This window comes from Zootoca vivipara, chromosome 4, assembly GCF_963506605.1.
Source record: "Zootoca vivipara chromosome 4, rZooViv1.1, whole genome shotgun sequence".
NCBI lineage: Eukaryota > Metazoa > Chordata > Lepidosauria > Squamata > Lacertidae > Zootoca > Zootoca vivipara.
In genome coordinates this window covers 27,632,986-27,650,048 of record NC_083279.1, presented here as the reverse complement: position 1 = coordinate 27,650,048, position 17,063 = coordinate 27,632,986, and positions in this window count along the sequence as shown.

The window sequence follows — 17,063 nt, the reverse complement described above, 5'->3', positions numbered from 1 at the left end:
CATAGCTGCCAAGTTCTCCCTTTTCTCATGAGGAAGCCTATTCAGCATAAGGGAAAATCCCTTAAAAAAAGGAATAACTTGGCAGCTATGCACACTACTTGCTAACTGACTCTGACTGTGCAAACTGGCTGACCTGGAAAAGAAGCATTGTGTTTGAGGTAACGTGAGATGATGCTCCTTCTGTCTGCAAGGCTTGAAGGATGATGATAACCAAATACATTCACGTATGCAAATTATCACTTGATCCTGCTGAAGAAGATGGATGTGTGAACTAGCAGGTGATCATGAGCTGGGGTGGGGGGTGGGTACTTCATCCATGAAGTAAAAAGACTGTGGAAGCAAAAAGGAAAGATAAGGCAGCTTGGGGGGGGGGTCCATAAAATCATCTCTTGGAATCCTTTACTTCTGGAATGCTACTACCTTTACTTTTATAATTGGTTTTGGGCTTTGTGACAGGTAGTCAGTTTCTAGATGAGCTGTTGTCCTTCCGACTTCCCAAGTGTTTCCTGATGCTACTCGGCTACCTAGATGTATTTCTTTGGGTGGAATTATTTTCGCTCTTGATGGTTAAAAAGTTGAACTTACGGATAACCTCCAGCCAGGCAGAAGCAGGCTAGCTTAAGTGTGAATAAGTTCTCCCAGGCTGCCGGTGACCTCGGCCCTGACCCAGGTGGACCACACTCTACAGAGCAAAGATATAATTATACTTCTGTGCTGTTTCAGTCATGAACCTATCCTGAGGCTGTCAACTGTGTGCATTGGTGTTTATTTCAACATGATACTTCGATGTTCTTGGCTTCTGGGTAATTGGAAAAGATACTTTTTTTGTTCTTCCCTGTTGGGTAATTGGAAAGGTAAAATTTTACACAAACACAAACACACACACAGAGACACCCCTTACCTCAAATTCAAACAGGTGAAAGGAACGAACAGAAAAATGTTTGCTCAATAAAGTCAGCTTTATTAACATATATTTAAAGTGCACTCCCCAAGAATCCTGGGAATTATATTTTACCATTCACAGAGCTATAATTCCTAGTACCCTTAAGAATCTACATTTCCCAGGATTATTTGGGGGGCGGGAGGAAATGTTCTATAAATGTACAACGTGTAAAATCTTTTAGGAGAGGCCTCTTCATGGTACTGGGGAACCCTATTCTTTTAGTCAAGTATTAAAGACTGGACTAACAAGTACTAAACAATGAGTAGAAATGGAATTTGGATTTTAAATATTGCATTTCTGTTCCTTCTGAATTTTCATATCAGTGTTCTGCTGGATGTTTCAAAATCACATTTAAATGAACAGTTTGAAAGCACATCAAAGTGCAAGTAGATAAATAGGTACCGCTACAGCGGGAAGGTAAACAGCATTTCTGTGAGCTGTTCTGGTTCGCCAGAAGCAGCTTAGTCATGCTGCTCACATGACCTGGAAGCTGTACGCCGGCTCCCTTGGCCAATAAAGCAAGATGAGCGCTGCAACCCCAGAATCGGTCACGACTGGACCTAATGGTCAGGGGTCCCTTTACCTTACTACTATTATTTATTATTACATTTATATTCCATCTTTCCTCCAAGGAACTCAAGGCGGTATACATGTGTCCCCTACTGTCCGATTTGATCCTTACAACAACACTGTGGGGTAGGTTAGGCTGATAGGCAGGGACTGCTTCAACATCACCCAGAGAGGTGGCATGGTTGTGTAGGGACTATCATGATAGTTTGGTCTTTTCATATTTCATGTTGTCTGGACAGCTTCTGAACCGCCTCATACTGTGAAGCATGGCGCACAAGACCAATTAATTATTTGTGTTGCTTGAAAACTTTCAAAGCCCATGATGCAGCATGACTGCAGGCAAATGTGGGCGCTTGAAAATATCCAGGCCCTAACTGAAGTGAGAAATTGAGAATATGGAAACATAAATGGACTTTAAACATTTGACTTCCCTCTACAGCACGCACATAAACAACCTTCTTGATTGTTGCTTTTGTCTGCTCAATCCACCCAACCTGGTCTTTGCATGCAATGAAAGCCCCTAACTCACCAAGGGTTTGAGACCCATCAGCTACTCTCGCATAGTTTAGCCGGCCAGTCGAAGCCATGTGGCTGCTGTCTCATGTAGCTTCTAGGAGCCACAGGTGAGATCTGAGTGCAGAGTGGGGATCAAAGGTGGACAAAGTACCCCAGAAGGAGCACGATGTGTCCCCCATCAGAGGTACTACCCCTCCCCTAACACCTCATGCACCCCAAAAGTAGCCATGAGCAATAAATTAAACGCCAAATGTACATATAAGAACTCCCCCCAAATCATAAGATGATCTAAAAGAGATATACAAAAAGATTACTATCAGCAAAAGCATCAAAAACCCCTAAGCGACACCCAACCCAAGAGTCTGTTCGGCAGCTTCTGCTTTTGTAGCTGTAGTCAGTCTCAGCCTCCCAGCCCAGGTGGAAAAGGGGCTGCAAGGCAGGGAACAGGTCTCCTAGGACTCACAGCAAAGATGGTACAGTACAAAGAAAAACCAGGATATTCTCTACACATTCTGCTGACATTGTACCCAACTGCACAATGTGACCCATTTCCTTGTATTCCACTATTTTCAACTCTACCTCCAAAAGAGCATTACAATTTGAATGCCATGGTATATTGTCCATTTACCTCAGCGCCTTGACACTTTGCTGTGCAGCTGACAACATTAACGACTGTTTTTAGCTTAATGTATATGATAACACTCCAGTTGTTCTAACAAGCAAAATGATTAGTTTACTAGGATACCTCAGAAAGCGGAAATTATAATGACATGTATTTTTAACTTGTAACTTTATGCTGTGATTTCAAAATCATTGCTTTGCCTGCAATTCTTTTGTAGCTCGAGCTTGTATTTGTCCTATTATTTGGAGAAAGACTGACAACTTTTCACTGAAAATAATTATTAGTTAATGCTCATGCACTATATTAAGTACAAACACTTAAACCCTACAGCTTCGTCGTGTGCGACTCACGCAAGCGTTTTCAATTGCTGGGGCGTTTATGGAGAGCTTTGCATTTCAACATCTGAGCCATGCTCATCAGCTCTGTTGGAGATTTACTTTCTTAAAACTTGAGGAGGTGCAGCCATATCATAAAATCTTTAGATTGTTCTCTTCCTCTCAGATGTTATAAGGAGAAGGCATATCATTTTCTGTTCCAGAAAGGGTGGATCTTTCTTGTACAACCCCATACCATTTTTAGGTGCTTTTCAAATAGCATGACGTTAGCGGGGTTAATTGATGCTTTTGAATTATGGTGCTGGAGGAGACTCTTGAGAGTCCCATGGACTGCAAGAAGATCAAACCTATCCATTCTGAAGGAAATCAGCCCTGAGCGCTCACTGGAAGGACAGATCGTGAAGCTGAGGCTCCAATACTTTGGCCACCTCATGAGAAGAGAAGACTCCCTGGAAAAGACCCTGATGTTGGGAAAGATTGAGGGCACTAGGAGAAGGGGACAACAGAGGATGAGATGGTTGGACAGTGTTCTCGAAGCTACGAACATGAGTTTGACCAAACTGCGGGAGGCAGTGGAAGACAGGAGTGCCTGGCGTGCTCTGGTCCATGGGGTCACGAAGAGTCGGACACAACTAAACGACTAAACAACAACAACAGTGGGGTTAATGCAGACTAATTTGCTGGGTGTCCTCCAGGTTACACCACCCCAGCTAGGGATGGATGATTTTTTTTCCAGTTTCAGTCTCTTTGTGACTGATGTGACGGAGGAATGATGACACTAAGGGCTGTTTCTGACACACACTCGGATGACACTGGTGAAGTGTGGTAGGAAGCAATTGCTTCTTCAGGAGAAGCACCTGTGAGCGCCTGGATTCTGACCCATGATCCAGGGTGTTCCTGTGGGGATTGGCTACTTCCATGCTTGACTACTATTACTAATAATAAAGGTAAAGGGGCCCCTGACCATCAGGTCCAGTCGTGTCCGACTCTGGGGTTGCGACGCTCATCTCGTTCTATAGGCCGAGGGAGCCAGCGTTTGTCCGCAGACAGCTTCTGGGTCATGTGGCCAGCATGACAAAGCTGCTTCTGGCGAACCAGAGCAGCACACGGAAACACCGTTTACCTTCCCGCCGGAGCGGTCCCTATTTATCTGCTTGCACTTTGACGTGCTTTCAAAGTGCTAGGTTGGCAGGAGCTGGGACTGAGAAACGGGAGCTCACCCCGTCACAGGGATTCGAACTGCCAACCTTCTGATCAGCAAGCCCTAGACTCTGTGGTTTAACCCACAGAGCCACCTGGGTCCCTACTACTACTAATAATAATGTTATAATTTATATGCCGCCCATCTGACCAGGTTGCCCCAGGCACTCTGGGTAGCTCCCAACTAAATATTAAAAACACATTAAAATCAAAGATTAAAAACTTCCCTGAACGGTGGCACTTTGGTCTAAACCACTGAGCCTCTTGGGCTTGCCAATCAACAGGTCGGCGGTTCGAATCCCTGCGACGGGGGTGAGCTCCTGTTGCTCTGTCCCAGCTCCTGCCAACCTAGCAGTTCGAAAGCATGCCAGTGCAAGTAGATAAATAGGTACCGCTGTGGCGGAAAGGTAAACAGCATTTCTGTGCACTCTGGTGTCTGTCAAAGTGTTCCGTTGTGCCAGAAGCGGTTTAGTCATGCTGGCCACATGACCTGGAAAGCTGTCTGTAGACAAATGCAGGCTCCCTTGGCCTGAAAAGCAAGATGAGCGCCGCAGCCCACAGTTGCCTTTGACTGGACTTAACCGTTCAGGGGTCCTTTATCTTTATGTTTACCCATAAAGCCTTCTGCCCAGTCCCCTGTAACCTCACTTCTCATAGTGAGGAAACCACCTGAAAGCCCTCAGAGCTGGACCTCCATGTCTGGGCTGAATGATGCGGGTGGAGACGCTCCTTCAGATACAGGGCCAGGCCTGTTTAGGTCTTTAAAGGTCAACACCAACCCTTTGAATTGTGCTCGGAAACGTACTGGGAATGTACGGGAATCATTGGCACATCACATAGTGATTGGGATGTTTTGGTGGCGTTGCTGAGGGAGATTCTGACAGTGTTACAGCATCGAGTCCTTTAAACTGATAATGTCTTCTTTTCATCTTTTCTCATGGTTGTCCCTGGAATAATGTTACATCAACTCTACATTGGCATTGAGCAGCCTAGTAGTGTACTCAAGCCGTTCACATCGGTGTGATGCTTACCTTTGCATAATAGGCTACATTCCAATAAGGTACACTGCATTCATACTTTTTGCAGCAACACTGAGGACAGAAATCCCCGGAGGAACCTCGTGGATTACCAGGAGCAGAGTCTAGGCAATCACAGGTGCCTTTCTCAGGCAAATCACCTTAGCCCTGTCCTGTGGAACACCCTGCCAAGAGAGATTCAGTGGGCACCATTTGTGCCATCTTTTAAATGCCCGCTGAAAATTCTAAACCACCGAGTTCTAAACCACTGAGCCACTTGGGCTTGCCAATCAGAAGGTCAGCAGTTCAAATCCACATGACGGGGTGAGCTTGTTGTTTTGTCCCAGCTCCTGCCAACCTATCAGTTTGCAAGCATACCAGTGTGAGTAGATAAATAGGAACTGCTGCGTCAGGAAGGTAAACGGCATTTCTGTGCATCCTGGCTTCCGTCACAGTGTCCCATTGTGCTAGAAGCAGTTTAGTCATGCTAGCCATATGACCAAGAAAGCTGTCTGTGGACAAATGCCGGCTCCCTTGCCCTGCAGAGATGAGCATCGCACATCAGAGTCGCCTTTGACTGGACTTAACTGTCCAGGGGTCTTTTACCTTTTACATTCAGGCAATTACATGTACATCCCCCACAGTAGTCTACTGATGTTTGTTTTCAAATATTTTGCTTTCAGCTTGCTTTATTTTTTTATTTTACTGTGTAGTTTAATATTTTTCTTATTGTTGTAAACAGCTATGCTATATTTCTATGTTGCGGTAGCATTTTAAATATATTTATATAAAAAATTTAATTGCTCAGTGTGAATGCAAAAAAGCAAGCCTATCTATATCTAAATATCTATATACTACTCATTCTACAACTGGTAGAAGCCCACTGCAAATTCAAGCTTACTCAGCTACAATGCATTATTACCTGAAGCTGAGGGCCATGTATTAATTACATTATTACATGACCCTCAGCCTCAGATAATAATGCCATGACCTTTTTTTTTTAGCTGGTTGATTTTTATTTTATCAGCCTTTAACAATCAGATCCTGAAGTTCTTATTCATGAATAATTTTAATGATTTCCTTCTCTCTCTTTTTGTCACTTCTATATGCCAGTAAATATGTTTAGAAACTTAGCAATTGTGCACTGAGCTAAGTTGCATGTTCAGACCCAGAGACCTCCCCCCTAAATAAATTCACACTTGACTCAAATTTTAGTTAGCATTTTGGCAGTATTTAGGCCATAGCTTTATTGATTACAGAAAGTGAGTGGTTGCATAGGCTCTGGTTCGACTAGCTCCCTGCACCCTTGCAGGTAGTGCTGACCCAGGGCATTAGCATAGGTCAGCCAAGGGTGAACACCTGAATAGGCGAAAAGCCGGGAACAGGCTATGTCTGCCACCCAGATGTCCCCCTGGACTCAGGCACGGGCACAACCCCCTCTTGGGGTTGACCAAACCATTTGAGTCCCTGGATATCTTTAACAGAATACCATTCACATATGGATGGCGAGAGCGTTCTCACGTCCCTATCACCTGAACCAGTGCCTATCCGCAACCTTACAAGTTGCAACGATTTCATATGCGGCAGGCGAAACCCAAGTGGGGTTTCGAAATCAGCCAAGTGGGGAAAATTCCTGCCATGCCCCTGTCCCAGACGACACACGACGGCATAGCAAGGTCAAGTGCAAAAGCCCTAAAAGTAGGGAGAGGTGTTGGGTGTTTCGAATGCACGTGCCGAAAGAGGAAGCTCTGGGTCATGTGCATGGGTATATATAGGTCCCTCGATCCATTTGGACTGTGCCCCATTGGCCAGATTGAACCCAACATTGAGGAATCTACCAATCGGGTGTTGTGGCTGACCAATCTTACCCGCCCACAACACAGGAGTTCGGTCTCCAGGTCTCGCCGCAACACATGCCCTCTTTTAGGGAGGACAAGATTTACGTTTAAGGTTAAAATGCATGTTCTTATCTATGGTCTCCAAAGGGGGGGGGACAGTTATGATACTCTGAGAAATAAGTTTTTAATAATAGAGATGCCAACTTGGTATAGCTTGGAGTGATACTAACATCGGCTTGGTGAACAGAAGCAACTGAATCAATAGAAAGAAAAAGGCACTATTTGCTGATAAAACAACTTGTGATGTACCTAACAAAGATTTTTTTTTTTAAAAAAAGATAAGAATGGGGGAAGTGCTTGGAAAAGCAATATATAGAATTACTGTGAATAATACTGCAAATTAACAGATTTAATATAGCACCAATCTATCTGTATTTGTAAAAAGCAAATGATGAAAAATATGCGTTGTGGGAAAAAAAAATCTAAGTGGTATTAATGGTAAGGCAAGGTGAACAATACTGATAATATTAAATTAACCCAAGAGAGTCCTAATCAGGACCCCAATGTAGGAAATCTGCTTGCCAACTGTCGTTCTTTTTCCCATTGGTTTAGTTAAGGGTTGAAGTTCTTCTTGAAGTTTCTTTTTTTTAATCATTAGATCCCGACCTTACAGTTTTCTCTGACTACTTTCCTTCAGGCTGTCTTTGCTCCTGTCAATTTAGGATTTCCAGGGAATTATTCTTCTTTGAAATGCATATTCCAGGCTTGAAATGCTGGCATATGTACACTGTAGAGTAATTGTGGAGGCCAAATGTTTAATTACACATGACAGCTGGAGCTGTAGGAGTCCGAGGCATGTGGAAAACAACTCATGCCCTATGCAGTCTTACGGAAAGGAACAAAATAATATACATTTAGTTGGTGTGCCACATGCTAGCCACTGTGCAGTGTCTGTTTCTCGATTGAGCTGGGAGTTTTAACTGCTTGTTTTCTTCTTCTTCTGAGAACTGCCTTGTAATTAATATACACAAATTATTTCCTTCTCCTTCTGTCTTGATCTGCAGTTCTAGGCACAAAACTTTAATCTCACAGACACCATCTCACAGTGAAACCTCAGCAATTCTGGTCCTTGTTCCTCTAAGCCACGGGGAAAGTTTCTTTTCCTTCCCCCCCTCTTTTTAATACAAAATTGTCTGTGGCATTTCATTTTTGTCAGTGCTTAATGAGAATTGGTACTGGAAAAGCCATTCCGAGGTGAATGTACGTTTTTTAAAATAAATAAATAAAATTATATCGGATGGAAAGAGACAGTCTATTTTACCACCATGTATCTGGCCTGCTCTGAAAGCTAGCCAATGGAAACTATCTTAATGTTATATTTTAACGAAATACAATATTCTTCTATTTTTATATTTCCATATTGTTTCTATATGTTTCCATTTCAAACAGATGCAAAACAGACCCTCCAAATATGTCCCCATTTTCCAGGGACATCCCTGATTTAGAGAAGCTGCCCCAGTTTCTGATTTGATCCTGGAATGTTACACTTTTCCTTAGGATGTCCCTATTTTCACTGGAGAAATGTTGGAGGGAATGGAATTATCCGACTCCCAAGCTGTCTGAAGGCAATCCTATATAGGGAACCTTTTTAATGTTTAATGTTTTATTGTGTTTTCATATATGTTGGAAGCTGACCAGAGTGGCTGGGGCAACCCAGTAAGATGTGTGGGGTATAAATAGTAAAATTAACATTTTGAAATAGGGCTTCCCTATTTTCATTGGAGAAATGTTGGAGGGTATGCTGAAGGTGGTCTATCGAGAGCAGAGTTGGAAATTGTGGAGACTGTGGATGGAATGATATACAGTGGTACCTCGGTTTACAAACACAATTGGTTCTGGAAGTCTGTACTTAACCTGAAGCATACTTAACCTGAAGCGAACTTTCCCATTGAAAGTAATGGAAAGTGGATTAATCCATTCCAGACAGGTCTGCTGAGTACTTAAACTGAAAATACTCAAACCGAGGCATACTTAAACCGAGGTATGACTGTATTGGCCTAGTTTTTGAGCAAAACATGAATCAGTTGTACATAAGGCAGTGACCATTTTACGTTTGCAGCCACTCAGACGCTCACACTGCTGTGGACCATAGCTGCCAAGTTCTCCCTTTTTTTAAGGGAAATTCCCTTATGCTGAATAGGCTTCCTCGCGAGAAAAGGGAAAACTTGGCAGCTATGCTGTGGACCCAGAAATGCCCCAAATGGTTGCTGCCTGTATTCAGTCACTGTTAAGTTAGAAACAAATTAAAACATGGATTTCAGAGGATGTCAGTACCATGCCAAGCTCTATGTGTCTTGTACGATTTGTTCTGTCTCTTTGTTACTGTGTCACCAGCCCACGCAGAACAACTCTCAGTGCTAGGGTTGCCAACTGACCAGAGGGGGGGGGGAAATGTTCTGGGCTGCTCTTGTGTCTTTAACAGTTGGGTTCGAAGGCCAAGCTCTTCACAGCATGTAGTCAAACATTATGATCTGCTAACTGTCGTTGGAACAGCTAAAAGGGCTGGTTCAAAGTTGTCCCTTAATTTCTATTGCACAAGGATCAAAATAGCTAAAGATCCGAGGCTTGGGGAAGGGAACATCTCCGGTCTCTAGCACAAAATCAACCTTCAGCTTTCAGAACTGGCCAAACCATTCTCACTTTCCTTTGTACTCCAGCCTCTTCCTGGTTTCAGACAGAGCCTTCTTCACAGAGAGCTCCCTTTAACCACCGTCACTGGAGATCTAAGGACCACATTCCTCTTACAATACACCTTCCATCAGTAAAGCCAACTAGGTTCTTGATTTGTTAACCAATGGTTCTCGAAAAGGTATTTTAGCTGTGGGATCCTGGTGATACTGAAGAACAGGTGTGACCCATAGCTGTGGTTCTCCTGTAGGTTCTTGGCATTATTTTATAGAAGTCAAGCAAATGACTTCTTTTTGTGGAGCAGGGAGAAAGATATACAGTACAAACGAAGGAATGAATTAGCGTTAGGATGGCAAATATCCTCATCCTAGTGCCTATAATTCCCAAGATCCAAGTCATGGGCGAGCACTATCCATGTTTCCTTGCTCCTCTTGTGGGTGCTGTGTACTTATAAAAGCTGTCCCACAGCTTCTCCCACTGCTTTGATCCATCTTTTCTTTTCTTTCCTGGCCACCATGCTTCGTCTCTTGTGCATCAAGAAGCCATGATGTAAGATTTAATTTCTACAGTATTTGACACAGAGCTAACTAATGTTGCTTTAACCTTTCAGTGATCAGTCTTACAGTCAGGAGGGGTGGGGGAATGCTAGCAGTGTGAAACAAACAAATAAATAAATGAAATTCTCCCCTTTCAAAAGTTAATGAATGTCTATAATGCTCTGATGTCGAAACAAACAAGCAGAGAACACTTTTTCTTTTTCTCCTGATGACTTCCCTTTCCTTTTGCTCTCACACAGAATAGGCTTAGATTGGTTTGACAAATGAACTTTAAAGGAATAGATTTCAGTGGTGCTGGGGGGGGGGACAAAAACCAACCACAATAACACAGCTTTTGTACAGCAAGTTAAGAATGAACATTCATAATTGACTGAAGTTGAAAAAGAAACTCTGGCTCCCACTAGTAAACAATTATAGGCACTTGGAAATTAGTGCCACGCATCAGCAGGGAAGACCAAAGCGCTCCTCAAAAATGCGATGCAGAACGTTAATTTGAAACTACTGTGCATTTCAGGATCCAAGCAGTGTCTTTATTTCTGATGTGAGTTGGCTTGTGAAGGATGCAAATGATACCACTGCAGTCTTCTCCGCCCTGATGTCTTTGGAGATCTGTGAAATGATTCTAAGATTTGGGGCATTTTAACAAGATGTAGTCCCCTGGGAATAATTGAAAGTGTTGGATTTTGGAATATACCTCTTGTTAACATTAGCACAAAGAAACACATAAGTAAAAAAAAGGGGGGGGGGTATAATTTTTAGGAAGTGCTTTGTAGATTGACTATCTTGGCTCCATTGAATTTGAAGGCGCATTTCCCCCGTAATATTACTGAACCTTCTGCCTACCCAATTAGCTGCAAGCAGTGGCCTCATTCTGCATTGGCTGTGTAAATATTCCTCAAATGAAAACCTCCCCATTCAAGGTTGTGGGTATTATTCTGATTCTACTCTAGTGGCGGTAAGGAGGGAAAATGCCCAACTATTTCTGAGTAGAAACTTAAGTGGAAGCAAATCCAATTGAACTCAATGGGACTTTGAGAATTGCCAATGCAATTCTGGGTTGCATCAATAGGAGTATAGCATCTAGATCAAGGGAATTAATAGTACCACTGTATTCTGCTCTGGTCAGACCTCACCTGGATACTTCAGATCTTCAGATACTTCTTCAAATCTGAAGAAGTGTGCATGCACATGAAAGCTCATACCAATGACAAACTTAGTTGGTCTCTAAGGTGCTACTGGAAGGAATTTTTCTAAATTATTTAATATTTATTGACAGTCATTTCAGATTTTCTTTTGGGGCCAAATCCTGTGCCCTACTATGCTATCTGAACAAATACTACCTAAATGGGAACCTCCAAATTTGCTTCATATTTCGTACGGAAGAACTGGCGAAGATATATGGTTGCCAAACTCTTACTGCAATTCATTGCCTTCCCTAGAAGTTCCTCAGATTTCCTTCAAAAGTCGTTTCACATTTGTCGGCATGCGAAATCCAGTGGCAGGACTTGAATCATAAGATAACGGGGAGAATCCCAAAAGTGCAACCCCACACGCATTTACCCGAGAGTAAGCCCCTCTGAAGTGACCAGGACTTACTTCTGAGTAGATATGCCTGGGATTACACAAGGAGATGATATGCACCAATACATTCGTTTGACCTCAGCTGTGAGAACATTGTGAAATATTCTTTAATACTTACTGATCTTTTTCAAAGCATTTAAATTCCATCTAGGTTGCAGGGCGCACAAAAGCAGAGAAATGCTGAAACGCTTTTGTTACTGTGGGTAATATTACCAGGAGCCCGCAAAGGAGCGATTGGGAGTTAAGGCAGTTCTCAACTGGCTTTTAATTTAACGCAGACTTCGAAAGACATATGTTGACCTATGGGCTTTGCCAGAGTTTAAATAAGAGTGCAGGAAGTGATACCCAGAAAGAAAGCTGGAACACCTGTATAGGTCAATGTTGGTCCATCATGCTTAACTAATTTTTAAGTGACCTCTGATCTCGATTTCCAGAGGGCCATGGGGATTTGTATCTTTCATCCAGAAAGTCCTACACCTGCCTTCAATTAATGAAACTCGACTTAACTTTGTTATCTGATCAACTGAACTCACAGTGCTGTGGAAACAATTGTTTTATTATTGTACTGACAAATTATCCTATTAACAACCAGCTACTATGAAAATCAATTTAAATCTGGCTGAAATACTCAAATATCATTGGAGGTACAACTGGGAATAAACTGGTGAGTTAATGTTATTGTGTATGCAGTAAATAAATTAAATGCAACCAGTTTACTCCAAGCAATTCGTATTGATAATTAGAATGCTAAATTATTATGTAATATATAGAGAAACATAGTGTGTGATTTTGGTTTTTATTTATGGACTGCATACCTGTGTGAATCATTTCCAGTACATTTCAAGTTATATTTCACAAGTTTCTCATTTCCATACTTATATTCTCTCTCTCTTTCTCTCTCTCGCACACTTAATATTTATATATTCTAGGCTAGATTTTGTTCACAGTTTTACCTTTTTAGCCAAGTCATTCCGAAGTACCAAATCTCATGTTCCATAGTGGATCCTGCAACAAAATGTCACAGTGGGGGTATTCCTGCCTAGTGTTCAAGACAGCAGCTATGCCTTCCTAGGGTTGCCAGACTCAATAGAGGACAGGACTTCTGTGCCTTTAATTGCCCTGCTCTCTTTTGAGTCTGGAAACCTTAAAGAGAAACCAGCAGACCCTTTGTTTAATTTCCAAGCAAAGGGTCTGCTGGTTTCTCTTTAAGGTTTCCAGACTCAAAAGAGAGCAGGGCAATTAAAGGCACAGAAGTCCTGTCCTCTATTGAGTCTGGCAACTCTATGCCTTCCTTCTGGATTTCACCATGGCTCCCAGTTTTTGATATTCCCCTCTTCACAACAGAAACAGCATTCTGCCTTCTTCCCCATTAGGTTCTCTCTCTCTCTCTCTCTCTCTCTCTCTCTCTCTCTCTCTCTCTCTCTCTCTCTCTCTCACACACACACACACACACACACACACACACACACACACACAAACTATCTATATGAAAGAACTTGGTCATCTCCTGAAACCTTCCTGTCAAACCAGCTAGGAGACCTTGATAAGCACTTTGAGACTACTTCCTTTAGGGCTTCCCAAGACATTTTACCACCTGAAGCAAAAGGCAATATGACATCCTCCATTCCATGTGCAGAGGAGCCAGCCAAACTAGCAGTTTCATAGGACGAAGGAAAGCTGCCTTATGCCGAGTCAAATCGTTTGCCCGTTGGCAGCACTGACTACCAGTGACTTTAGAGTTTCAAGGCTGATTCCCTCCCAGTCCAACTGGAGATGCCAGGGATTGAACTTGGGACCCTCTCCATGCAAAGCATATGCTGCACCACTGAAGTGTGGTGTTTCCCTATTCTTACTTCAATACTGGCGATGGAATAGCATCCTCTGCACCTGAGGGCAGCAGGTTAGTTTAGGGGAGGGGTAGAGAACTGAGTGATACCAGCAGGGCAGATGGTTATTCCTCCCATTCCTGGCAGGCCAAGTTTGACAAATGGGTGGGGCTAGTCACCTGTCAATCACCTGATGCCAAAATGGTGCCAGGTGACCCTTTTTCTTTGTTCCCCACAAAAGGTCTTTCAAAGCATCCTGCAAGATGCTGATTGTCAGGTCTTGTGAGGCCCAGTTGCAAGTTGCTGAACAAAAATCTATCAGATGATGATAGGGCCTTGTGAAGTCTTTGGCACAGGGCTTTGCAGGTGCTCTACAAGCCCCTTTTGGCTAAGCCAGGGTATTTACTTGACTCAGGTATGGCTGGGGGCATGGCTTGGCCAAAATGGCCTTGTGGGCCAAATTGGGTTTGTGGGGTGGAGCTTCCTCACTCCTGATTTAGTGTTTTGCAGAGCAGTCTATGTGACACAGGCAGTTCTGTCCCCACAAGAGAGGAATGGCCAGGTGACTCTCACCAATGCCTCCCAACATCTACCGCCTGAGGCAGTCACATCACTCTGCTTAATGGTAGAGCAAGCCCTGATCTTCCTATAAGATGGCTCCAGATGAGGAGGCTGCAAAATTGCAGGTGAGGAACATACACATGTCCCAGGGACCCAGGAGCACAGAAAGCAACAGATCCAAATAGATGTTAAAGATATGAGTTTAATGTGCATGCTTGTATGCATTGCATTTGAAAACTTATGCAGAGGTTTGCATTTTGTAAAGATAGGCTTGCATCAGACAAAAGAAGTTTAACTGCAGCTGATGCGGCAGGAGAGGGTGCAGGTTTCCTTTTGAGCGTTTAAACTAAATTATGATCCATCCCTGGGAACCCAAGCAGTGATCTCTCTCAGCAGATGAAGCCAGTGATTCAGCTCAGCATTGTTCCATAAGCAAGTTGCTTGCATAGGCTCTCTCTCTGGGATCAGAGAGAGGATAGTTCTCCGGCTGCATTAAGGAAGTAAAGAAGACTGGACTGCATTGCTAGTTTGTTTAAGAGCAATGTGTTACTTTGTATTTGGAACATTTCTTTTGTAACTGGTTTAAGGCAGTTTGCAGTAAAACATTTGGGAACTCTTTCTCGTGGTGGAGAGCATATTCATTTCTATTCTGCGCACAAGGATCAGGGATTCTGCTCGCAACAACTCTCACAATAGATGCTAAGACAAGGTGTCACCCAGAATGAGAAGCTTTCTGTTCCTTATTACAATATCTCACACATAGGACCCTAAGTGTAACTTCTCCTTGCTCTACGGTTTCATATAGCTGATGACACACTAATTATGCACATCTGATTACACCTTTATATAGCAGCTTGCATCAGAGCTCTCCAGCATATATTTGACTATGATGACTTGATTGGACCTACACGTGCAACAGAATGAGACGGTAGAGTTCGAAGATGGTAAAATGAACTGCAAGGCTTCAGAATACAGATGGGGGATTTCTTTATGGATATAGTCCTGTCTCTTAAAAAAGAAATCTGCAAGGAAAAAACAGCACAGCTCGGAAAAAGCTGGGTAAAACTCATTCTCCCTGATGTGCTTGCTTGCTTCCCCCCTCCCCCCCCCAGTATTTTCCACCTGAAGTGTGTAGCAAGTGGGGGGGGCAGAGAATTTGGTTCAATTTTCACATTTTCATGCAAACCCACCTAATTTGAACTTACTGAAAGAGTACATGAATAAAAAATGGAGCTGTTCTTTCAAATTTGCACTTTTCTGAATGTTGTGGGGCAATCAAATAGCATATATTAGGCAGAAGGGTGCGTAAAAATGCATATCTCAGTGCCGGGAACATACAACAATGCATTATATTAGGGGAAATGGCTTGCCAAAATGTATGCATTAGGCAAAACCGCATAGGAAAATGTGAATATTGAGAAATGTGAGCAACATAATGCTGGTGAATGTTCATGAAGACTTTTTTAAACAAATCACAAAGGGATGCAGAAATGTGGAGAAATGACCTTATTACAGGACAAATGAGGGAGTGGGGGAAGCTGAAATTGCCATGTTCATCCATTCCTAGAAGTGGAGTGGTCTTCTCTTTCACTTCAAGATCTTGCCGCTTCCACTGAAGGAGGCTGGAGTTCAAAGCTGTATTCAAAATGAACCAAATCACTTCCCAATAATTTCTGGGTTTTCTGTATTATCCATTGGTAATAGTTACCACCCAGTGTTAAAAGAATCAATCTATGCACATTTTCAAAATCAAAGGCTTGATTTGACACAAATATGTTTAGAATATCGGTCTCAATATGTGGTGGTGGTGGGAAAATGGTGGGGGATATACTATTTATATATGTCCCGGTGGTGCTTTTTCAGCTAATAGGTGCCTCAAAGTGGCCTCTCAAACACCCATCCTGCACTTACTTTATGGAAAAGTAAGTAAAATTATACACACAGTATGAAAGTGTACATTATTCCCTGGAATGATCTTCAACTGCTATACCTTAAAATGGGCTTTTTGGAGGTATAATCAGTGGCACCTCAGCAAAAGAAACAATGAAACTTTTAAGGCATATGTATACTTTCTCTCAAGTATATTAGATTTAATGGAATCTAAAACCCTTTAAGCTAAAATCCGAAAGGGAAAAAAAAAATAGATTTCACTTTATCACAGAGGGATTTCAAGCCTATGCACGTTAAAAAAAGGGAGGCTGGAAATGTTTTTGTTCAGTCAAGTGTTTTTAGAGAATTAATTTTATGCATTGATGCTGGATTTTACAAATTTACCATGTTTTAATGAATTTTTATAGTATTTTTTTAATTTGGTGTATTTTGCTGCAATATATTATTATGATGTTGTGGTTTTTGTTATGGTTGTTATTAATTGTTACTATTTATATTTATTGGTCAATTATCTCACAAACGCGAGACGAAGCAACTTACAACACAGTATTAAACCCTTAAACCAAATTACAACAAACACCACATAAATACCTTTTTATTTTTATTTTCAGATCAATTTTTATTAAAATTTTCACTTACAACCAATTATATCATACCAATTATTCCAAATTATACAAATGCATATCCATTAATCCCAATATTATGCCAAATTATAAAATTTATTGACTTCCCATGCTTCAAATTCTGAGGAATTTTGAGGGTTCCGATCATCGTTAATTACTGCCTTTCTAGTCAATGAAATCCAAATCCTTTCCGATCGTTGTTGTCCAAAAATAATCCAGATCTTTTCCAACAGTTCTATTACAATCCTTCGATCTTCTCAGTCGCAAAGGGTTGTGTCCAATGTAGTGCTAAGTTAA